At 41.4% G+C, this 26,524-nt stretch overlaps 1 protein-coding gene across 3 annotated transcripts in view; it reads right to left on the bottom strand.

Annotated features, from left to right (window-relative positions):
- MOB3B (MOB kinase activator 3B) overlaps positions 1-24,469 on the bottom strand; it is a 92,308-nt gene extending 67,839 nt beyond the window's left edge. The window contains exon 1 of one of the 3 annotated variants that reach the window (XM_061468789.1): positions 24,194-24,469. The gene's annotated coding sequence lies outside the window, so the exon portion shown is untranslated. Of the gene's footprint in view, positions 1-23,828; positions 24,027-24,193 lie in introns of those variants that run through there. The other 2 variants (XM_061468792.1, XM_061468791.1) reach the window with 2 other exon arrangements.
- Positions 24,470-26,524: the final 2,055 nt, after the last annotated feature.

Below are 26,524 nucleotides of genomic sequence, written 5' to 3'. Positions count from 1 at the left end.
GGGGCTCTGGAGAATGCACATCCTAAATTACAGTTTGATTGTAAGCCCTCTCTATCATGTGACCCGGAAGAAAAATGATTTTAAATGGGGCCCTGAGCAACAACAAGCTTTTGAGCAAATTAAACAGGAGTGTTGTGGTTTAAACCCAGCCACGCAGCTCGTTCACTCACTCCCCCCCTTCTTGCCCTCCCCCTACTCCCGGAGGGATGAAGAGGAGAACTGAAAAGAATGCAGCTCCCATGGGTTGAGATAAGAACAGTTTAGTAACTAAGGTATAACACAAATCACTACTGCTACCACCAGTAATAATAATGATAAAGGAAATAACAAGGGAAGAGAATACAACACCTCACCACCAGCCGACTGATAACTCGCTTCCCCCGACCAAGCACAGACCGATACCTCCTCCAACCCCGCAGTCCCTAGCCCTTCTGGGTAACTCTCAGTTACATCCTGGGCATGACATGCTGTGGTATGGAATACTTCTTTGGTCAGTTTGGGTCAGGTGTCCTGTCTTTGCTTCCTCCTGGCTTCCCCTCCTCCCTGGCAGAGCATGAGGCTCACAAAGTCCTTGGTCAGACTAAAACATCAGTGTTATCAGCTCTGTTCCCAGGCCAAAAGTCAAAACACAGCGCTGTACCAGCTACTGAGAAGGAGAAAAATGACTGCTACTGCTGAACCCAGGACAGGGAGGTAGTTCATGCAGTAGGCCTTGGACCTGTCCAGACCAGGCCAGATGTAAAAAATGTACTCTACACCGCAGCCGGGGAGAATTGTCCTACCTGGAGCCTCTGGCAGAAAGCTCCAGGGGAGACCCAAGGTCAACCCCTCAGCTTTTGGAGTCGGGAATACAGAGCAACTGAGGCCAGCTATGCCCCAACTGAGAAAGACATACTGGCAGGCTATTTAGGGGTTTGAGCTGCTTCGGAAGTGACTGGCACTGAAGCACAGCTCCTTCTGGCACCCCAGTGGCCCATGCTGGGATGGATGTTCAAAGGCAGGGTGTCCTCTACACGTCATGCAACTGATGCTACATGAAGTAAATGGGCCTCACTAACCACATGGCAAGCTCAAATAGGAAAACCCAGTCATCAAGGAATCCTAGAAGTCATCATGGACTAAGAGAGGGCAAAGATTTTGGAATGTCACCAGAGGAGGAGGCAACACATACTGAGGAGGCCCCACTGTACAATAAACCACCACAGAATATACCTGCTGGGGAAAACAGTCTGGGTTATTCCTGCCTCGAGCAAAGGCTAACCCACTTGTCAGACTGCTTTCACTCAAGGACCCTACTGCACTTGGTGAGTAATGTGGGAGGATGGGGAAGGCCGGTGTGTACCTCAAGTGGATGTAATCTTGGGTGACGACAGCCACTGAATTGAACTTTATAATGCTGTACACACTAGATATTATCACTTCCATGGCAGCCACACACCCATCACTGCGCTGGATGCCTTGTGGTGCCCATCTCCACTGCTCTGGATTTGAGGATCTGAACCTGACTCCCTTTTGATCACCACATTAATGAAGCATGAACTCTGATAAAGCTGGACAAGTGCAGCAGTGATGGCATCTGAATAGGCTTCAGCATCCAACAAACCACCACCACATAGCACCCATCTTTCCTGCCCAAACTGACTCATGACTCATGAGACTCATGGAGCCCCAAGTCATGGACTGAATGAACTCAACAAACTTCTATATGGATGGTCCATAGACTATGGGAATGATATCTCTGTGTATGTGTATGTGTATGTGTGTATATATATATGTGTGCATACATATATACATCTCAAAGAACATATACATACATATACATCTCAAAGGACAGGAAAGGTGATGGTGGAAAGTGTGGGACCTCGCATGACGTGAATGCTATGGGATAAAGGGTGCATACTGTCCTGGTTTTGTCTGGGATATAGATAATTATTTCACTAGGACCTGGTAGAGGGCTGTGTTCTGGCTTCAGTCTGAGAACAATGCTGATAACACACAGATGTTTTAGTTGTTGCTCAGCAGCACTTAATCAAGGACTTTTCAGTCTGTCATGCTCTGCCATGAGGAAGGGCACACGGAACCAAAGGGGAGCAGAGACAGGACACCTGAGCCAAACTAGCCAAAGGGGATATTCCATGCCACAGCACATGGTACCCAGTATAGAAACCAGGAGGAGTTATCTGGGAGGGAGTGATCTATGCTAGGGTCAGGCTGGGTGTCAGTGGTGGTGAGCAACTGCATTGTGCACCAATTGTTTACTGTTGTTTTTTTTTTTCTCTTCCCTTTCTCCTTTTAGTTCTATATTCTATATATTCTATTATACTTTAGTTATTAAACTGTTCTTATCTCAACCCACAGGTTTTACATACCTTTGATTCTCCTTGCCATCCCATCTGGGGTAGGGGCAGAGGGGTGTCAGCAAGTGGCTGCATGGTGCAGTTACTTGCTGGGGTTAAACCACGACAGGAATACCAAGGTGAAAATCACTGGAGGTGTATCTGCAGACGCCATGATTACAGCAAATTGGATGGTAATTAATAGCTTCTTCCATACTGCTTCACACACCCTTTCTTCTTTATGATCAGAAAAAGACTGAAAAATGTTTTCCCCTACTGTTTTTTCTCTATAAGGAATTTCTCTCCTTCCTTCTCTTTGTTCTGAAACACCCTCTTCATTTTCCTTGTGCTTTTTTTCCCTTTCTTGTGCTCTTCACTCTTCTACTTAAGTGTTTCTCACAGTCATGTCTCACAGGAACTGCAACAGGCTTCTCTTTAAGTGCCAGCTAAACAGCAATTTAGAAGGCTGACACACACACTAAGCAAAAGCTGCTGGCTACATCCCACTTTGTTTCTACTGAGTTTCTAACTTAGGTTCACCTCAGGAAAGCAAACAGGTAAATATACAGACAGTGTAAACCACCTGCGTTTGATGCTTTTTATATCATTATGTGTACACAGGCTCAATTATTAAATTATTGCAAGTGTGTGGGAGTACAATGCAATTAGAGAAGTATTCTTCTTGCATACTTCCTGTTTAAAGAACAGGACAACATACTACAAGTTACACAGCCTGTAAGACAAAAGCCTATTACCCAATTCTTCTCCTGCTTGCTCTAAAATAAAGCGAGATTAGCTCCATTTAGGTCAGAGCCAGAAGTGTTGCAGCACATCTGGAATTCAAGAGAAAACCCACTACTCTGTGATGCATTCTTTAATACATCTGTTTGAGCTGGTATGAAAAGTGTGGTGCTATAAATAATATATAAATTTAGAGAACATGATCACTATAAAAAAACATAATAAAAATAGGAGAAAACCTCAAATATTGACTACACCATTTATAATTACAATGGAATTAACCTACTACTGCTGAGAGATTAGGATTTTCCAAATTCTGCTAAGCATCATCACTCTTCTGTTTCCTTCAGCCCCAACTGCTTTATTTTATAACATATATGAATAGTGGCACTATATAATCCACTACCTACTAAAGCAAAAAAAAAAAAAAAAACAACCCCAAACCAAAACCAGACCTAGTCAAAACAAAAGGCAAAACTGAAAGATTCTGAATATGGAAAAATATAAAGCTGCATGGCAATGCAAGCATACATTCATATACAAATACATTTTGATCACTGGATTGAACAGGAGGAGTTAAAATTAAGCTCACAGCAATAAAATGGTCAATGCCGATATATTTTAATACAACATAACAGATAACTTTCAGAAGTCCATCTAGACCTCTCTCAAGGCCTGAGATTTATTTTATTATAAACATATTAATAAGTCTTGAGAATATAATAAAAATGTAAGGGTGCCTCTGAAGTTCTATAGGCCCCTTGGAAAATGCACTATTCAAAGTCCAATGTAACTTGGTGAAGCAGATTACATCTACAGAGGGTTACACAGATTTAACATGTAGCTGTTCTGGCTTACAGAGATATAATAGTTTCCCTTCACATTCTACAGATTTTCTTTAAAGCTTGTACATTTGATGTAACCTCCAGTTTTTCAAGACATACCCATGAAGGCATAAAATAAACCTTAATTTCTAATACACGGGCACCTAACAAACACCCCTTAACCCAAATGACATCAGACCTTAAAAACCTTCACAGAACAGTTGTAGGTAGGCTGGACACATAAAACTTTTGCTTGTTAACAGCAGTCTTTGGTCATACTGCCTCGTATTTCATCTGTGTGGCAGAGATACCATATCCAGACTGCGAAACTGCATACACTGAACTGTGCCTCACACAAAAGAGATGTCAACATACGGTTGCTAAAAGGTAAGAGGTAACCTTATATGCTTGCTTCTGATCTGTCACATCCCTTTATCATTAGGATTGTTAGATTAATTGCATGGTTTATTCCCATATGAGGCAGACATTACAGCTTCACTTTAAAAAACACAGGAAACATCATGTCAAGCATTACACTTCTTGTCTGCTTAAGACTCAAACTGTTTTGGTTCCTAAGATATTATCAGAGGAATACAATTAGCTACACATGAGCATTAAAAGATGAGACGTTGTTGGAACAAAGTCAGAGTGCAGGAAGCAACCCAAACAAGTGGATAGGTTCAGCTGCTCTGAACTCAAAAGTCCTTGGTCAGGGAAAGCGCTACCAAGCAACAGCTAAAACATGGATGTGTTATCAGCATTGTTCTTAGACTGAAGCCAAAAGACAGGACTGCTCTAGCTACTAGGAAGAAAATTAACTCTGTCCCAGCCGAAACCAGGACAAAGCTACAGATCCCATCGTTAATATCCATTCATGTTCTCATCACTAGCATATCATTAGATTATGGGCATGCTCCTCTGCCCATTCTCCTCTTAGCAGAAACACACTAATGCTTATATGTAAAATAAGGTTTCATTAATAGAAGCAAGGAAAACATTCTCAGGTGCAATACAGTTTTGGCAATACAAGGAATCAACTCAGTTTCAGGCCTCAGTATCCCTGAAAACTAAACCAACATCTACTGTTAATCCTACTGCCTACTTTGAGTAGAAAGATCTTCAGGAATAAGCTTTCAGTATAAAGACAAATTCTCATTTAAACTACAGCTCTAAGCAGAGAATGAGAACTGAGCCATGCTTTGCTTCCCCAAGACAACAGGAAAAAAGGAGCACATAATAGCACAAAACTATCCTATGAAGACTTAAATTTAGCACACGATCAAATTAACACCTTCTTAAAGTAAAGCAGAGATCTTTTTGTGGCTAAACATGCTCCCACTTAACCTGAAATTTCAACTCCAGTTTCCATGTCAAACTGAGTATCAGAACTTCTCTGCTATTGCACCCACATACATTCACTCATATTCACAGGTTTGAAACAAGTATCTGCTAGTAGTGTCCTACATTAGTTCTAAAGAAGAACTGCGATGATGACCCCATGGACAATAACTACTACTAAGTAGTTACAGTCCCTTTGAACTATTTTTGTTAAAGGAAGAAACCACCTCTGGAATTACTATACTTTTCAAGCATGAGATTCAATGGGGTGTTAAAGACCTCCTAACTATGAAGTTTAAGAGCCAATTCTTCACAAGGATTTAATGTTTCAGAAAATGCACTCACAATTGCTCCTTTCTGTAATTTGTACTAAACCAGCCCATTGATGGTAATTTAGTCTCCTTTCTACCGAACCTTAAGTGGTAAGAGAGTAGTCTTGAGGGCCAACAAATACGTGCCTAAAATTAATAGCAAAAATACACTTTCAGTTGATTTTTTTTGTGTGTTTTCCATCAAGTGGAATTTAAGAGTCCTATACATGCTTGAAAAACAGCTTTCACATCTTTTCCTTTAGTTTAATGAATCAAACAAGACTGGCCTCTCTAAAGAAAAGCTTAACTGATCATTAAAACCAGATTGTGTTGAATTTAATACTAATGCCTGATAGCATTAATGCAGCAATATAAACAGTGATCAGGACATAATTAAACCCCAAAATTTATAAATGACAGGGTAATATGAACAACAAAATAATGTTTTATCTATCAGCTTAATTTACAGCACTACTGAGCACAAGCCTATATTAAGAGTAATTAATGGCCCTGCTTTAGAAATCTAATAATGGCAAATAACAACTCAGCAACTCCACCCTTCTAGATTAAATGTCAGATTATATGGTACAATAAACAATTACACACATTAATCAAGTAAGTGCATGAACAAAGTTCCTAACAAGCAACTCCAGCAACCCTCAGTTATCTATCAATAGCTTACTCGGTGGGAAACCTGAAAGAGTGAGAGTAAGGCAATTTTATCTCTAGACTGACATTGCTCACAATGGCCTATATTCTGAAAGGGTTTATGACTGAACAAATTTTGACTACGATTTACAGGGACAACACAATTCCAGCCAGGTAAACATTTTCATACAGAGCTACTCAATGGTCCCCTCAACACTGGTGGCCCCAGCACATATCAATACAGTAGACCAGCAGGAGCAAGAACAGCTGCCACTGCCATGACTGCTAATGTGGCAAATGTTAAAGCTTTCCTGAAAGTAGTATGAGCTCTTGTCAAAGTACATAAACCCAGGGACTGACTTCTTCTGGGATGAGGTGTAGGGTAGTGATAAGATACAAAGCGATTACAGCTAGAACCTTGGGGAAAGGAATTATTTGCTCAAATGTAGGTATTTCTGTTGTAGATTTTGACACAGTTAGTTCTTGTCTAGATTCCCATTTTAGTTAATGATGGAAAACACATTTCTAAATTGCTAGCACAAAGCACTAGAAAAAGATAAAAAGGTAAAAAGAGGTTGTACAGTGAGCTGTACAACCCAAGGGGCATTTTCCTTCTTTAGAATTCTTTAAAGGTGATTAAGGTACCCAAGCTGTGTTTGGTGTCTTTATCAGTACAATAAACTAAAAAAAATCAGATCATAAAAGCTACTTTACTGTAATAGTGACAGACCTGGTTTTCAAATGGCCTCTCTCTCTGCTGGCAGATATAACCAGAAAATTCTTATCAAAACCAGTCTCACTGTCTCCTGTATAAAGCATTTGTCTCCTCCAGTGACTGGAGAATAGTAGATAAAAGCAAGAACTGGACAGCAAGTCATTTGTCCAAGGTCACACAGCAGGCCAACAGCAGACTGGGGAAGAAAACCACAGTTGCCTCATTCCGTGTTGCCATCTGCTCATAAAGCTAGACTCCAAAATGTCCTTGAAGCAGACGTTGGCACCTCTGTTTAACTCAGCTTGAGCCTGCACAATTAAACAACATTATGTCCCAACTTCCCCTGGATAAGAGAGTCTTCTGGATCTAACATATCCACACTGGAAATAGATCTGGACTTTAAGATGTCAGAAAAATGGGTAATAAACTTGGCATCTTTTTGTCCCTCAGGAAGTTTTTTCTCTGAACCAGGAGTTATTAAACTAGAATAGGCATGGTCACATTCATTAAATTAGCATGTTCAACCAGCAAACAGAGAAGAATAAAGTAGAAGTGGGAGGTGTTAGCCCAAGTTATGCAAAAAAGCATATACATGAGTCATCACATTTTTGGAGACAGAATGAAGAGCAGAGGATTAATTTGATTTACTTCATGAATTCACATTTGTCTCCTCCAGGTACTCTAATCATCTCAACTACTTGATTGTCACCTTTCCTTCACTTCTTGTTTCTTAGCTCTGCAAACTGTATCACTTTCCAAAGGAACAGCAATATTTTAGACTGAAGAGATTTGTAAGGTGTTGCCTAAGGTCACTGTCTGAAAACCGTAAGTTCTGAGGAGGAAAAAAAAAAAAGGTATCAAGAGGCAAACTTAAGTTGGTGACAGAAAATGCAACACCTCTTGAGGTTTCGAGGTCCAGCATCTTCTCTCCCATTCCTGTGTCTCTTTCCAACATAGCACGTCTGTCCATCAACCTGTGATTAACAGCTCCTCATTCACATTGGGGCACCAAGAGTAAAGGCCTTTCTACATGTGAACTTACTCAAGTTTCCATACACCTGCAACTTGTGTGTAGGTTCATACTCTACCACAGTAAATGGCTTTCTGGAACAAAGTTATTTGGATTTGGGGAACAAAACACACCTCCTCCAAGCTGAATTATTGCTATCCCGTTGAAGGAAGAAATCGGGCCTCCATTTGCTAATAACACTCCTGGTGGTGAAAACCACAGCATAATTAAAGAAAAAAAGATTTTAATTCAGGAAATTACTTTGTTCAAGACACCATTAGAAATATCATGCATTACAAAGATATTACTTGAAAGGGTATATATTACTTATAAGTATATTCCTTACAAGAAATTAAGCTCCTTATAAACAGCTTACCATTGATCTCCTCTGCTCAAGATCCAAAGAACTGAGTAACCCATCCCAACTCTCTTTACAGAGCTGGAAAGACTCAATCTTTCACCTTAAATTCTGTCAGAAAAAAAAAGAATGTCTAAGCACTCAGTGCTGGGAATTCCCCTTCCTTCTTACCTCACACTGGGAGAAAATAGGGGCATCATATAATTATTAGTTGCTTGCTAGGCAATAGCAGTCATCAACACCTTTCCTGTGGAGCATTTTAAATTAAGCTGCTGCATAAAATACAGGGAGAAAAAAAGAAGCAAACCACAAACTACTCACCAAGTTTACAAATGGACTCTCTTTGTGGATGAGATAACATCTCTAAAAAGTAGAGGTGGCCCAAAACAAGCAGGCAAGATGGGTAGAAAAAGCCCGAAAGCCAGAACAGCACTTTCCCTCCACTTTCTAAAAATACTCTTAAGTTTTTATAAAACTGGAAATAACACAAGGAAAACCTTTCCCTTCTAGCACTACAGAAATAATACCCAAAAGTTACTTCTCTCCATCACCTTACCAAGACACACAAGTCTGTAGAAATAAAGTGTGTTAGTAACCAGAATCATGGAAGTTCTTGTTTTCTTTTGCTATGGAGGGCCCAGCTGGCACGGATTTTTCAACAGCACTTTCAGCAGGCTGGACTGGTCAGTCCAGTCTACAGCTGTCCTGGCTGCCTGGAACCTAAAGCTGGCAGGAAATAAAGGCATTTTTCTAGCAGTCACAGGAAAGGAAGCAACAAATAAAGAAGAGAGGTAACTACCAATACTGCTCTATCATCTCTCTCAGATATAACTTACTATGTTACAGTAAGTTATAACTAACTTATGTCTCTCAGACAGATTTACTAGGCTGTCCCCTTGATTATCATTTCTAACAGAACAGCACTAAGTGGGAACCGTCATGTAAAAATTGGTCCTATTCAGTTATTCCTAAGAGTTACCAAGAAAGTCTTGGGACTGTGGTGAAATTCCAGACCCACACAAAGGCTATTCTACCACATGACCCATCTGCAGCCCAAATCAGAACCCTGTTCTGTGTACACTAGGGTCATTCCAGTCTGAAAAAATATCATTCTTTTTCTACAAATATTTCAGAAGGCTTGAAGAGTACTACATACAATATCCAGTTACACTGAAACATGTTCTGAGCTACTTATATCCCATTTCACCTCTTCTTCTCATGTCTGAATCATGGTGTGGTACTAACTGCACAGTAACAGACAAGACTTACTTCAAACAGAGGCTTTCAGAGCCAGAAGTGCTGTTTCAGTTAAAAAAAATGTAGGACAGCCAGAATAATTTTTACATTTTAAGCAGTAACAGGCAAGGAGTGTAGCATGTACTCCTGCTCTTCTATACCCAGAAACCGGTCTGTTACTTCCTCGACTATTATCTACTGAATGAAAGCAATTATCTTCCTTTAATTCTTTAAACTGAACTTGAGCCTGAATTTAAACTGAATTCTTTAATCTTTAATTCTTCAAACTGTCAATGAAAAGATTTAGATTAGACATTAGGAACAAATTATTTCTTGTTAGGGTGATGAGGGGCTGGCACAGGCTGCCCAGAGCACCTGTGGCTGCCCCATCCCTGGCAGTGTTCAAGGCCAGGATGGATGGGGCTTTAAACAACCTGGTGTAGCGGAAGGTGTCCCTTTCATGGGTTGGAACTAGACGATCTTTAAGGTTCTTCCAACCCAAACCATTCTATGATTCCCTTGTCCTTAGACTGTCAGGGTGTGAACGATGATGCCACTGTTGCCAAGAGTTTTTCTTGCATTATCTTTCTAGTTTATTATTTTATCTTGAATTAATATCACAGGCAATCAAAGCCAACATACCTGTCAAAACAGTGGTGCATCTCAGGGGTTCGTCTTGTTAACACCTTGTGGTGTGGGACCTGCAAGAGAAATTTCAATTGCTTCACCCTTTCAATATAGAGGTATTGCACAGCAGATAAATCCTGCTGTAGCCCAAGGGCATACTCATAATAAAGAATTTCCAGCACCTTCAGTATGTTGTTACATGGTAAGTGAATGTTTTACATCTGACAATAAAAGTGTTATTGGTTTGAATTCTACTCCCTCCTCATTAGTCCTAAGATTTTACTATAAATCTCTACAAAAGCAAAAGTGGTCTTTAGAAAAGAAGCTTTAGGAAAGTTTGCAGCTCTTAGTCTCCAAGTCAGGTTGTTTTTCAGTCAAGAGGAATATTGGACTGAAGGGGACTCATTCACTAGCCCAGTTTTAGTTTTTCCAAGAAATCATCAATTCTAGAAATTAGGTGGGTGTGTGGGGCTTCCAGCATTCAACATTGAGTACAACCGCAATACTGACACAAATCCATACACCTAATCTGAATGATGGTTCACAGAAGGTAACTACTAGGCCTCTGAAGTGAGGATGTAACTGCCCAGTCAGTGTCATAACTGTGGAGCTGGGATAAGTAAGTTGAGATAAGCACTGCAGCCTCTCTTCATCTAACATGCAAGTGTCCAGACAGAAACCCATCAACCTATGCTCTTTATTCTATCACAGGGTTTGAAGTTGTCATTCCTAAAAGCTTTGAAATAAGCTTTTTGGTAAACTGGGTCACAGTTTTGGCACATTCCTGTGTTCAGATGCTGCCCACAACACTGATCTGTCTCTAGCCTGCTCATTTGTGCAGAGAATTTCAAAATAAGTGTTGGTACCAAAGTGTAGACCACTTGCTAACTGCACTACATTAAAAGGCACACGTGCCAATTCACTCATTCCAGAAGCTGTCTCCTCCCATATTGCCCAAACAATCTTTTACTGAACAAAGACTGAGAAAGGGCTTAGAAAGCCCACCTAGTTCTTTCACAGTCAGACTTTGGCTAAATCCTAAGTAGTAAAACACACAGTACAGATAGTTCTTCACTCTGGAGTCACACTCTATACAGCAAAAGAATTTAATGTCCCAAGATTCACTGGAGGTCTTCAAGCAGGAAGCCTCAACTATTTCTGATGTAGTGTGAAGCGTGAGAATAGATGTTGCCTGAACGCTCCCATGCATGCTGCAGGCAGGGAACTGATACAGTCATATTTCCTGGAACAACCCGAACTGTTCCCAATTTGGAATCTGCCTTGCTGCAGAAAATTATGTGATCACACATTTCTGTCAAGACTTATGAGAGCCTTCAACAGCAGCATTTTTACCTGATAATCCATCAGTCACAGACAAAAGTGTCTCTATAACCACTTAACATTTAACTCTTTAGCCAAGATCATTACCAATGCCAGCTGTTAGAACTGCTGGAAATTACCTTGTCATGATGTGATCATCTCCCTAGGTTAAGAAATCTAATCTGAAACACCAACATTTACTGGAGAAGGGCACAATCCCCCCACTCCCCCAAGAAAAACATAGTGAAACCAAAAACAAAAGGAAAAAACACAACAAAACAAACAAAAGCCAACCAACCAAAAAACACAAAGCACACAAAACAAACAACAAAACCAAATACCCAAGCAGAAGCTGGCATGATTATTACTTCTGTTGTAAAAGCAAGTCCATGTCAATACTCTGTCCTCACCAGATTTCACAGGAAGTTCACAAGAAGTCCACTGTAACTATACTTGACAATAATGATTAATTCCAAAGACATACTATGTGTATTATTAATAACTTTTACATGGAAAATACGTAATTATGTGTACTACACTTCTCAACTGATTTCCTAGAAACAAGGCACTACACAGTCCAACTGTCTTGCTTCCCACAGTAACTTCTCCAAACCATCATCCAGCTTCAATGATGTTTGAGAGAGCAGTTCAGACCTCAAAATAAATGCTGTCCTCCAAAGTTCACAAAATTAGAAGCTGGACAGGGATGAAAAAGAGCCTGCTGACCTCACTAAGAAAAATCCTAATCACTCAGGAGAGATTAAGATCACATCTGGAGTTTTAAAATAGTTACAGTATGTCCTCTGTCCTACCTTCTGAGAGCTTTGACAGAACACTGTGATGAAGAGTTGGAGAGTCAAGTGAAAGAAGGTCAGAAAACAGGTCTCATTAGTTCCTAAAATAAATTTTAAAAAATTATAAACACACCTGGCACATACTGTTAAGTCTTCACCTCCTCGTATCTGGGCAATTCTGCATCACTGCTTAGCAGTTTCTTACAGTCATGCCTCATTGTTCAAGACATTTCTCACAAGCAAACTGCCATACTGAAGTAAAATGTATTTTTCAGCAACACAAAGGAGTTTTCATTACATCAGAACAGTAGTTGCCCTCCACACAATGTTAGTGACCATAAATACTCTCTTGTTACTATGAGGATGATACACAGGATAAACTACAGAATCACTGTATGCATATATTATAACATGGAATAATATTAATGCATGTTTGTAGCCTCTAATAAAGGCTAACATACAACACAGACTGACCTGTATCTGGCACCAACACTGTAAGACAGGTTTGTAACACACATACGGTAGTCAGAAATCTCAGGGTAAATTGCTGCAGTTCTTAGCTTTTTACGAGTTTTGTCTTAAATGGTTTTGCTCTGTTCTACATTCTGCAACCAGTCTTAGGACCAAGTACTAGAAGTGAGGAGCTGAGACACTTCACAATATAGCTAATGCTCGCCTCTGTGGATGTGACATTAAGACATGATCACATGACTACTTCAGGTTACCTTCTACACAGCACATGCTCCTAAATTCAGAATACCACATCAATTTGGCTGCTAAACGCTAAAACTTAAAACCCTAAGCTCAACATCATCTTTACCCTGTTAGAGGTTTGCTCCCAAGAGTAATTTGACTAAGACCTCTAAAAACACATGCAGCATGAAACATTTCCTCTGCCACTGACAACAAACAAGCTGGCTGGATGGAGGTTTCCCTATGATATTTATTGGATTCTGTGATTCAGGGCTAAGGGCTTTTCACATCTGAGAGAAGAAATACAGTCATGATTGCACTCTTCACAGAAAGAAAGAAAACACTTCTCAGCAAGAAAACCAAGTGAGTCCCTATCCTGGAATCTAGTCTGGCATTTTGGTTTCTTATTTTACCACACACACCATTTTAACAAGACCAGCACTGACTAGTACAAGTGAGAAAGCACTGGGAACCTTGTATCTCCTATCACTGTAGATATGCTTTCACGAATGCTATTTTATTGGCTGCCAAAGTGACCTTACAGACAGATGAACAGTAATGCTACTCTGTTTATTACACCTGATTGCAAACAGATGAGAACACTAGGGTCATAAAGATCTAACACCGAGTGAGACAGATGGAAACTCCCTTAGAAAGCCAAGCAACATTTGCAGGATATTCCACCTCTTTTTTTTTTTTTTTTTTTCTGGTTGGTTATGACTTCTACATTTTCCCCATGGCAGATACTCAATAAAGATTAATCTTTTCTTCGTATCCCTGTGAGTGTTCCATCACTTGTACAGCCCTCAGTAATATGAATGAGGGCTTTATAAGCAGTTAGTGCTTGAACTGTATATTTCCTACCAGAAAAAAAGAAAACTTAAGTGTTTTCAGTAACAGTTAAAGGCTCTTAATTATTGTTTAATCTCCCCTTGAAATTTTAGTATTTTTTCACAACATCCAAATAACTCATGGATCACCTATGAAATCAAAACGGAAGGAAAACAAGGTGTGACTGGTGATGTGACTCTGCTCTCCAGTGCACAAACAGAATAAAACTGTTTAACAGTGAATCAGATCCAGCTTTGCTATGCATCACTAAGCTGTTTCTCATATTGCTTTAGTAGATGAAAGGGCCAGGCTTTACCTGATTTGCTCCATTTAATGCAACAGAGGCATGAATATGTACTTCAAGTTGAAATTCTGTCCTGAGCTTTCTGCTGCAAAGCGTGAGCCAAATTTAAGGTGAAATGAATTAGCATTTAATTCTGAACTGAACAATCAAACCTGTAGTCTGACATTAAAACCATGTTTCTGATGGTAAAGCTTTTGGATCAGACTCTGATCACTCTGACATTACTGTACAGACATTCTTAATGTGACCAGGCATGAATCTGACGCGATTTATTCTCACATGATGCCTTGAATTAACCCATTTCAGCTCAGCATCTCCAACTATATGCTCCAGCCACTCATCAAGATCTGATTCAGTCCACTACTTACTTTTATTCTGCTCAGTCAAGTCTATTAAAGCAAAACTTTCAACACTATAACCTCCTCAGCTAAAAAATAAACACTCTACTACATTTTTAACATTAACTTTGTGTCAATGTAAAAAAGTCAGAGAAACATATATATTTGCCGCTGCTTTAGACCATGGGTAAAGACTAACAAATTCTATGTCCCGGGATCTTTTGTGATACACCTAATTTCAGGTGAACTCAGTTATCCCTCTAGTATAACCTTCAGTAACTTTTTATTATTACACTAAATTTTGATAAAAATATTCTGACCTTTCTAACACTACATGTTAATTATAGTTTATCTTAAATCATTTTGATATGTGCACAGACTTCAAAATAATTTAAAAAAAAATAACAAAGACAAGGTCTTGAAATAACTTTAGATCCCTTATACACTAGAAGCCATAGCACATATAAGATACGTAAGGAACGCAAACAGCTACAGCAAACAAAAAAATAAAGGAAAATTTAATAATCCCATCTTTAACAAAAAAACAACCAAGAATTGAAAGAGAAAGTAATTCAAGGTCTTACCAAAAGATATCTGTGGTAAATCCAGGCATTAAATCTACCATTCCAATCTATCTTCTTAAGTCTCTGTCCAGTTTTCCAAATGCAAAACCATCCTCCCCACAATTTTACTCATAAACCAACTTCTCTGAAGATCTCTGGGTGAAAATAATTTATGACAGTGCTACATTAACACAGCAGTAGCAAAACCAGAAGAATAACCACAGAAGCATTAATGTATTCTTGAGGTCCTACTGTATAACTGCTGAAGCTGTCCTGTGGCTTGCTAAGGAATTCTTTAAGAGATTCTTTACTGTTAGAGTGATGAGGCACTGGAATGGGTGCCTCAGGTTGCCCAGGGAAGGTTTGAAAGCTCCTTCCCTGGTGGTGTTCAAGGCCAGGTTGGACAGAGCCTTGGGTGATGTGGTTTAGTGTGAGGTGTCCCTGCGGTTCGAACTAGATGATCTTAAGGTCCTTTCCAACCCTAACTATTCTATGATTCTGTGATTCTAAACTGCTTACCCATAGCAGTCTTTCAGTCTGCCACATTATGACAGGTCCTCCCAAGCATCAACAGGATTTATGAAAAAAACCCAACCAAACAAAAAATACTTTTTAATCTCAGAAATGTCCAGAAGTTCCTTTGCTGCTTACATCAAACATTCCTGAGTCCAACATTTTCCATATTCTTTTTCAAATATCCCTGTAATTATGCAGGCTGAATTACATAAAGGAATGTCCCCTGGCCTTCTAAACTCCGTACACTTCAGTGTCCAAATCAGTTTGGTTTACATATAGATTTAGCAATCCTTAAAGATTCCTCCAAGAAGACAAGCAAATCTACCTGTTAAATGCCTTGTAAGGTTTGCCTATCTTAACGTTCAACCCAGTCTTCCTTTTGAATCACCATCGTACCGTGACTATTAGAGCCAACTAAAAGGGTTGGTACTGTACTAGAGGAAGCCAGCACCATCTAGCAACATAGCACTTTGCTAGTGCATATTCAGGAGCCAATCAAGCACTTTCATTTCAAGCCATAGTGCTTCTGAGGCACTATCTCAGAACTGTCACCACAAAAGGCTAAGCCTGTTTTGGGCACTTACTATAAAAATGCTGGTGGCTACCTGCAGTGCTTCTACAGGCTCAACCAAAAACTTGATTTTCGGAGAAGAACACTGGCCAAACACTGGGAGACATGTGACAGCATTACACTGGATGGGGTGGTCCTGAACATAAGACATTTGAAAAAGGCTTGAGTTGTATATACTTATTTTTTTTTGACAATGCAGTGATAGCAACCTATGCCCCAAATTAGTCAATGCTTGTGTCAAGAACAGGGTAACTTTGCTAATAAAATTTAAGCTACTCCTCAATCAAAATGATTTGTCCTACCAAAAAAAGACATTTGTTTTAAAGCCAATAAAATTACATCTTGTTTAGAGGACATATCTGCATATCTGTTATCTGGGGATGTGATTCTTTTTCACAGTCTAAGCCAACATAAAGCAAGACTGCCTACTCTAGTAAGACTAGGAAAAGATGATTCTAACCTGCTAATATGTCCACAACTTCTGACTGACCAGACTGAATCATTTCTTTTTTTCAATTAAATATAGTCAAAGGAGAAACAAGCAAACCTAGCAATTGTTTGAAACTGAAATAAACAGTAAACCTTGGCAGGATCTTAGTTGATAAAAATGTAATTCCTACAAAATGAGTAATACCCAGCATGTCATACGAAGGAAGTAAATTCAGAGACACAAAGGAGAAGCACGTGACCACAGACAAGACAACCAAGAAACTGCAAGCTTACTGGCTACTTCATCAGCATGACCACCTTGGTTCAGAGAAGCTTACTCCAAGCTTGCATTACATTGGCATTGTACATCAAAATCTCTCATCCACTTTGCCATTTCCAAGGAACTGAAATGAACTACCACAACATGAAATTTCTGTGCAAAATGGGTGGCTATTTTTCCAAGCAATGTCTCAGCGGAACAACCGATTTCAGATGCCCCATGGAGATCACCAAGGTCACAAAGAATAATGTCACACTGAATAACCTACAAGTTCCTCCAACAGATCTTCTAACTATTTAGCAAAAATCTTCCTGCTGGTGTTTGTAATACAAGCAAGATTGATAAATTCCAAAATGCTATTCATCAGCAAATTGAACAATTAGAGATATCTTTGTCAGAAGAACGATCAAAAGCAAGAAAGAACTTTCAAACATGGCTCCTAAAAAGCACTAGATTAAATGTGAAAAAGTACTTCCAAAGAATCACCAATTTTCTAAAAGATAAGCAATACAGCCACTGTTCCTGGGAAGCAGTCCAAGTGGAATTCAGAACATGCCTTATAATTTTTGACAGTCTTCTGAACACACCACGAAGAGGTCACATCTATTTTCTTTATTCTTTGTAAGAATTCAATCATTTTCCCCTTTTTAATATTTTTTAATTTCCATATTTTAATAATTTTCAAATTGATAATTGGGGCTTGTTTAAAGCATTCAGTAGTCTAAGGTAAACATGGACAGTACTTTAGCACTTGGTATCACCACTTCTGTAGAAGACAAACTCTTTGAAGAACAAGTGGCTACTGCTCCTCTGTATTCTCTCTGCACTATAAAAACATTTTGTGGTTTTCCCACAGTATATGCCAATTGTCTTATGACCTGCAACTCCTGCATTTGGATACTGCATAGATTTTACTAATTGCATCACTTCACTAATGCATAAAAAAGTACAAGATGCGTAAGGAAGGGAGACCTTCCTCAAGTCCTTTGTATGCTATAAAGATCTTACTTTACATACAGATGAGAATTTAACATGCCTTCAACCTCTTTAAACTCAAAAAAATGACAAGTAGACCTTCTGAGGCAGAAAAGTGAATTCCAAGCTTTGATCCTTATTTTGCAAGTTGACTTATCTCTATATGCTATGGGCACATCAAACCCATCTTGCTATATATCATATTCAATAACTACAGCATGGATTTTTAGGATATGTTGGTTCACAACACCATATAAATTATGTATCTGTTCTATCTGGTTTGTGTTCATAAGCAGACAAGATTAGTCTGAAAATATTTACTGTATGAACATAGATGCAAACAAATTTATTCCACTCCTCTCCTACCTTACTTCCCCTCATACAGGCAGAGCCAAGCATTGCTTCAAGTCACCATCTACATCAGTTTAACTGCTTCTAAAAAGACCTTGAATGTCCTGGGCTTCAGTACCACTGGATAGGTTCTGACATGGATTTTTTTTCCCACCTCAGACTTCTAAGCATACCTGATTCACAAAATATGTTTATCATAAATGGAACATGTGGAACTGGAATGTAAGGGCAAAACAGTTAAAATATTTCTGTGACTATATGGGACTGGGGAAGAAAATGGAGTATTCCAAAAAGCTCAACTTCAATGTGCTGTTATTCATTGCCTGAATATGGAAACTCAGCATACTACCTGAGAAGCTTGAGGGCCAGACAGCAACTTCAGTCCCATGTCTTTATTTAAAGAGAATATATATCTCAAAATTCCTTCCCACTTCAGAGAGAAAAAAAAATTAAAAAAAAAAAGGAAAACTAATTCTGCATTTAGTGATCTTAATGGAATGGTACCATTATTGTTGATCCCAGGGGTGCAACAACAAACAACAAGATACTTACAACTGCCTAATTTTAGGCATATAAATCAGACATTTAGCTAAGGAGATCAGGCCCATCCAGTTCATTTTCATGTGCTCCTATATTACAGAAACAGGGGAAGGACAGAACGGGTTTCAGAGTCATAAATCTACTTTCCATCACCAACTAAGAGTTCAGCTCTTTAACTGGTTGTATAGGGAGCCTTAGATACATCTGGCACATAGATAACGTTAAATTCCCAACAACCACATTAATTAATCTCCAAAATCTCCATTTTGTTGACTTAAACACTTTGCAAATATGCTGACATCATAGTGACATTTCACGGCAGCAAAATGTGTTCAAGCACATCTACACATTTAAGTCTGATTTTTTTTTTTTTTTTAATTTGCAGCTTTTAATGGATGGTTACTGTGGGGAAATAATATTGTTGTGGTTTTTTTGTTTGGGTTTTGTTTTTTTTTTCTTGGGATGGGAGGGCTTTTATTATTTTTTTTTTGTTGGTGGTGGTGGTGGTTTTTGTTTGTTTGTTTGATTGGTTTTGGTTTCTGTTTGTTTTGTTTTGGTTTTGTTGTCTTTTTTTTTTTTTCCAAAGGAGGAAAGCCCTGTGCTCATTAGGTGATAATCTGGAGTATCCAGGTGACCTTAACTGACTGCAGTTAGCTACACATTTAAGGGAACAGTTATTTAAGAATTGCCTATGTTGGCGTTCTGCAAAAAAATTTTGCTTTTACAAGCTAATTATATATCATAAAAGAAAAAGGAAGTTATTATAGGCAATATTATCTTCATATTCCCTGCCTGGAATTCAGTGTTAAAAATGGGAATATTTTTATATTTCAACTTTCTATTCCGGTGGAAAGAGTTGCATTGGCAAAGACTGAATATGGTCTTTTACTACTTGAAGTCAAATAACTTCAAATCTCAACCTTTTGCTTTAAAGCAGTGTCTAGAAATTAAGTACCGCACTTTTCTACGAAAAATTCTACATGACTGTTGCCACATGTAACAGCTTTCACAATTAAACTTGATTTGTTGTTTGGTGGTTTTTTTCAACTTTTTTTGAGTACTGTAACTGGAGATCCAAAGAAACAAGCCGATGTCTATTTGTCCAAGCTTTTCTATATTGTTGGTTTTGATACCACTCCGGATACACACTATTTCAACATCTACCTTATCAAGCACTCTGTTACCATGTCAGTGGGTACTTCCATCAAGAAAAAAGGGGGAGGAGACGGGAAGTAAAATAAGAAAGTAAAAATGGTATTCTAAGACTCTTAGTACAGAGATTCGAAGTCACTTAAAAATTCTTTTAAGAAAAAATAAGTGACTACAAAAGTGGACAGTTTCTTGAGTATGTTCCTAAGTAAAAAAAAAGAAAAATTGAACCCCCATATTTTTTAGGGAAGCACCACCTGAAACGTTCAGTGCTAGCAGTTGTACCATGTTGCGCTGGTCAGTGAAAGGTTGGATTGCTTTGAAATACAGTTGTGAGATGGAAAAGTCCTCCCAAAATTTAGAGCTGGAGTAAGAGTACATGACCAAAGAATGAGAAATAATGGAACTTCATTTCTTACAGCTCTCAGCTGCACTTCACTGGTTTCAGCACGCTAAGTGTACCATCCAATCAAGGACTGGTGTCAAGCCTTCCCCAGCTGTTTTACCTCCAGTCCCTGATTCAGAGACTGCACTCATCTATCTGTGCACATTTCTTTTAAAACTTGAGAGCTGCATAATTATGATAGATATATCTTAATTTTTTTTTGTACCCCAAAATGTTAATAAGTGTAAAATCACAAAAAGCAAAAATCCAAAACCAATGCTCACAGCAATAGGGAAAGATTTGTTTTTAAGACAGGCAAGGTCCTCTGTTACCAGGTAACTGAATAAACTGCATATTACTACACCAGGCTGCTCAAAGCTCTGTCCAACCTGGCCTTGAACACTGCGAGGGATGGGGTAGCCACAACCTCTCTCAACAACCTGTGCCAGGGCCTTACCACCCTCACAGTAAAGAACTTCTTCCTTATTTCTAATTCTAATATACACACTTTCAGGTTAAAGCCATTCCCCCTTGTCCTGTCACTGCATGCCTTGTAAAAAGTCCCCTCTCCAGATTTCCTGTAGGCCCCCTTTAGTTACTGGAAGCTGCTCTAAGGTCTCCCCAGAGCCTCCTCTTTTCCAGGCTGAGCAATCCCAGCTCTCTCAGCCTGTCTTATCAGGAGAAGTGCTCCAGACCTCTGATCATCTTCATGGCCTTCCTCCGGACTCGCTCCAACAGGTCCACATTCCTCTTGTGTTTGGGGCCGAGCTAAGGACTGCAGGTGGCATGTCATGACAGCAGAGCAAAGGGGCAGGATCACCTCCCTACACCTGCTGGTCACACCCCTTTTGATGCAGCCCAGGATATGCCTGGCTTTCTGGGCTGCAAGCACACACACTGCCGGCTCATGTAGATCTTCCCATCAACCAACACCCCCAAGTCTTTCTCCTCTGGGCTGCTCTCAAATCTATTCTTCATGCAGGCTGTAGTTGTGCTCGAGACTGCCCAGACCCAGGACATTGTTGAACCTTTTCCTTAGCTCACCAGACCAAAAGGAAATTATCCAAACAAAACCAATAACAAAATTCATACTTTTGTAAAGGTAAAGATTTAAACTAAAGCATACCCACTGCATATGACAACCACCACAAAAGGCGAGTGTGGCAGCAAGACTGAATAAACCTTCAGGAGAACAGCGAGCAAAACCTCCCCTCTTAGTGTTACCCAGTACAAACTTTTTTTAAAGAGTCTCTCTGTTACTTTGTGTACAACTGATCTTCCGCCATACCTGCAGTTCACCCAGAAGCCTTTTTTCTTTAGTATACTAATATACTAATTACCCATCACCAAAGAAGCTTATTGCAGTCGTAAGATACTAATTTGTCTAGAAGTAAATTTAATTGTACAGTAGTTAAAACTGCAGTTATATTTTACTTATTTCAGCTGTCTCCATCTCACCTGCACAAGCCTAAGCCCCTGTCTCACAAGAGGCTCATAAGACTCATGTCTGTCGTAGGTACTACTGAAGCATCTAATCCTGAGATAATATCCTAAATCAGAAACATAAAAACAGTGTGCTCCATCTGTAAACTATTCCAGACCTCAGTTTACCTGACTCATGATAAAGACTGAATATTAAACAAAGAACAGCACCGCATTTTTCCTGATACATTTTTAAACAACTGTTACTCCAAATAACTATGATCCATCTTTCCAGGGTGCTTGGCCCTCTCTGCTGCTTTCAGTTTCTGTTCCAGAACACAGTACCTTCCTCAGGGATCTCAAATGATGACGAATACTTGGCTGACAGTTGATAAAGAAACATTTATAGCAAGAGAAATATCAGCAAAGGAGCTTAAATGGTTTGGTCCAGTCCCAAGTTTCACATCACTCACTAATGCACTTTAAGCAGCACCAGCTATTACACCAATATGGTGGCAAACAGCATTAAATCATCATGCCAAACTGCTTGATGCCAAACATCACACTGTTCTGCTTTCATATCCTGCTTTTTAGCACTTTCTGGAATGCAGTATTACTTAGCTATACCCTGTCTACCTTGTGCTGCTCTTTCTCCCCTGCCCTGTTCTTTGAGATGTGCTTTGAGATGCGTTATTTCTCTGCTATAAAAGAACAGCTTCCCCCTTTTTTTTTCTGGTGCCATGAATGCTCTTTATCCCGCAGAGCAAAGAAGCAAAACCGTCACAAATGATGGTCCAGTCAGAAGAATCTGCACATGTTGAATAACATGCTTTGCCATGGCGGAAGAGGAGGAAACAGGCTCTCCATCTAGCTACTGTAATGCACCTGGCCCACAAACTCTCCAGACTGAGAATGCCCAGAACATTTTCTCATGAGTCTCCCTCATGATGTACAAATTATATTTGTGCGTAAAAAGACAGTTAAATGTTTTGGAGAACAGAAACAATTGTGTTGTCCGTATAAGAAATCACTGCAATCTAAGCAAGGGTGGGAAGGATCCACAATCACCCTCTATCCATCTGATAATCATAAAGGTAACCTGTTCTTGCTCTAACTTGGTTTAGGACACACCTCTGCACCAATTAGAACATTTTGTTTATGAGAACTGCCCACAACCAGCCCCAGAACAGGTTGATCTGACCATCAAGTAGAAGCAGGAAGGCCTCTACACCTTTAAATGCCAGCTGGCAGCAGTCTTGCTAGAAGACAATCAGCCTCAGGCAGGACTCTCTGGAAGCCTCTGCCAGCGAGGACCACTCTACACCTGCACTGCAGCCATTCTCTTTTAAGCCAACTGCAGGTACCTCTAGGGTTTGCTGGTCCTTCCACCGGCAATTACTCATTTCTCCACAACCAGCCTAGGGCCAGCCTCTCAAGACCAGCTCTCAGGTTGTCACTTTGTGATGCCTGCAGAGATTTCAAATCCTGCATTCCACTAATGGACAAGGAGTTTAACACAAACCATTTTTCACTGAGCAACCCTGCAAACTAAAAGCAAAATCCAGCACCCTGAGCCTGTATCCCCACAACTGAAACACCTGGCAGATTAGCTGCATGCCAAGTTTCTTGAAACACCAAATTCAGCCTCAACATTAAAGAACTGCAGCAAAATTGCTGGTTTTAACGTGCTGTGCCTCAGCGTTTGTCGTGTCAGAAGACAAACTCCCACCCGTCTGCTCAACACGGGTACGACAGGACCGGTTGGCAGGGCTCTGCATCTCACCACCGTCAGAGCGCGGTGCAGCAGGACGATGGGCTGGCAGGGGGACACCACACCGGATTTAAATAAAGGGGGAAATACAACCCAAACCTCAGCCTGACGAGTACTTGCCTCCTGCTTTCTCTCTTGACCCTGGTGCACGCTCGCCGCTCAGCGCCTGACACGGCGGGCAGCAGGAGCCACAGCGTCCTGCCGGGTGCGCCTGGATTCGATAGTTTCCAGGCACTCTCCGTACCGCAAGTTCTAGAGACCAACAGCTCCGTGAGCAAAGCTCTGCAGGAAGGCACACAGGGACCCACCTTTTGGAGACAAGGCGAAGTGGGGGAGCCCCGGGAGGGGGGAAGCCTGCAGGACCTTTACAAGTGCTGCTGGCCGGTTAAGTGCTGTACCCACACTACCGCTTACCGGGGAGTCACGCGCAGCCACAGGGACGCAAGCGCACACCTGCCGTTTCGGGGGGACAGGGGTCCCTCCCCTACATCCGAAGGCGAAGGCCCTGGCCGGCGGGCCACGACGAGCGCGGGGACCTGGACAACCTCCCCGCAGGGGTGGCCAGTGGTCGAGCCCCGCGTTTGGCTTGGGAGGAGCTGGGGCGGCGGGGGACGACACCTCCACTGGACCTGAACCGGACGGGGAACGGGCGCCCGGCCGCAGCGCTGGCTGCGCGTCGCAGTCGGCAACCCGGTCACTGCGGGAAGCCCGTGGGGCGGCGGGACGGACCTCTCCCCTCACAGGGACCGAGCCTTCCCCTCGCAGGGACCGACCTCTACCCGCCCTGACCCGACCCCCCGCAGCCGCCCCCGCCTTACCTCCACCCCTCCGGGCGCCGCCGCCCGCCCAGGTGTCTTCCCCGGAGGACGGACAGGGAACGGACACCGAACGGAGACGACAGCACGGCGCGGCTGTCCGCGAAGGACGACCCCCAGCGGCGCTGCCACTCGTCCGGTACCGGGCTCCCGCCGCGCGGCCCCCGGCGCGTGGTGAGGCCCTCGGAGGAGGCCGCCCCCTGGCGGGCGTGGAGCAGCAATAGAGACCGAAATGGCGGCGCTGCCCTCTTGACGGCTCTGCACCGCTGCCCGCCTTCAGGGAGCACCCCGCGGGGCTCGGGGAGGAGGGGCGAGCCGGGCCCCGCCGCAGCTCCCTTCAGCTGCCTGGGAGCCCTAAGGGCAGCCCGCCACGGCAGCCCCCACCCATGGGGCCCCGTCTGAGAGGCAGCCCCCTTCCTCACAGCTACCGGGAAGAGGCCAGATCCTACACCGAACTTTAGCAGGGTTTGGTGGAAAACTTACTTTACTTTAGGCAGCAAATGCGAAGCTGTGATCTGTCACGGAGCCTATAACAATCACCAGGAAAATGTCAACCCCCACGACCTTCTTTTGCAGCACTCCTCGTAGATAGTGTTACGGAGGGGTTTGCCCTCCACAGCCATAGTGCTTTACCACACTAGCAAAGGCCAAAGAGCATGATCCCTTCCCTCAGAGTTGGAGGATTAGATAAGTAATGGCATTCATATTGCAGTTTTATCAGCTAAAGGGTCTTCTGGTTTATCTAATCCGTGGCATTTATCGGAATAGGCTGATACACAACCATTCATACAGTTAAATCCACCATTACACTTACACTGATTTGACTGTCTTCTTTTGAAAAAAGGCCCACCAAACAAAGCAAACAAACAAACAAAAAACCAAACCCACCCTCACAGCTGGGTCTATATATACAGCTTGGACAAAGAGCTCTTGGTTTTTCATGCTAACCAAGACTTCAGGGCCTTACACATACCCAACTGACCATTTTTCAACAGAGGGGAGTAAGAGCAGAGGCCTGTTTCAGTGCCACCCAACTCAAAATTAAATGTCCGTGTGCCAAACTCTTTATTCTTAAGTGGAGGAATTTCAAACCCAGCAGGAATGCTGACTGAGTTTGGGAAATCCTGTTTTCACTAAGACTTAGTGAACAAAACTCCAGACTCCCTCTTTTCAAGCAACAGAAACCCAGGAGGAACCACATAGCTGTACGAAGATGCAAGACAAAGGACCATGCAAAACTGAAGGTGTTCTTCTGAGAACAAGGACATCATGGCAAGCACTGACAAAAGTCCCTGGGAACTGGTCAGTATCTTGTCTGGAGGAAGGTATGGGGGAGAGGTCTGCCTGCTTCACAGGCTTGCAGAAGATTGCAATAAATCACCAAGGTTTGCTGAAGACTGGCACTGCCTCCTTTCTACCGTGAAACGCAAAGGAAGGTGGGCCTCTTCTCCCCAGCCATTGCAGAAGGACTCAGCTTCTACCTCTCTTCAAATGGGAGGCGAAGTGTGGGAGCAGCTCCCACGTGGCAGCAGCAAAGCAGAACCTCAGCTGGTTTGAGGAAGAGGTTGAATCTGTGGCCTCTTAGGTGAGGGCTTGGTTTAGGAACTATTGGCTGCCAAACCAGAGAAGGTGAATGTATCTTAGAAGCATCTAGCAGTTTGTGACTGTGGAGGGGAGATTGAGTTGCTCAGAGGAAATACCATATTGTGACTGATTAACTGTTCTTCCCAAATATGTGCAAATAAAGATAGTGGAAGTGATCCTTCCACTTCCAGAAATACAGCAAGAACAGCCTGAGAAGTGACCCTTTTTCAAACAACTTTTTAGTGTTAGTGTGGCAGTCATTAGGTGTTTCTCACAGAGCTATCTGAGCAAATAGCAGTAGAAATAATCTTCTTTCTGACAGCAGAATGAGCAGGTTTAAGTCACTGGCGGAACTGCTTTTTATCTCGTTACCAATTCCCTGTTTTCAGGCAATGAATCAGTCCTTTCTTTTTCCTGAGCTGTACCTGGTTTGATGTTGTCATTACTGTGTCCCATATGCCTGTACAGGAAATTAAGGACAGTAAAATATGTGTACAAAGAGTTTGTGGGATCATACCCCTAAGAAGAAGTAAGTAAAAAAGAGAAAGTGCCAAGCTCAAAATTTCCTAAAGGCTTTTCAAAGGTTTCAACGTAATATTTGGGTGATGCCAGGTCAAAAACCAGAGAAGTTCCCTAGTAAAAACAAGTGAACAACCTACACAAGCTGTAATTTTCCCATTGTCCCAGTATCCTCAAAAGTTTAAAGTCTGCATCCCTGTAAACGCTGTGTGGAAAATTGTTTTAAAGCTG

Source organism: Pezoporus flaviventris, unplaced genomic scaffold (genome assembly GCF_033815535.1).
Source record: "Pezoporus flaviventris isolate CSIRO_AGI_PZ_B2104156 unplaced genomic scaffold, CSIRO_AGI_Pfla_v1 ptg000050l, whole genome shotgun sequence".
Lineage (NCBI taxonomy): Eukaryota > Metazoa > Chordata > Aves > Psittaciformes > Psittacidae > Pezoporus > Pezoporus flaviventris.
Note: the sequence above shows the minus strand (reverse complement) of the source record. Positions and strands in the feature narration are given on the sequence as shown.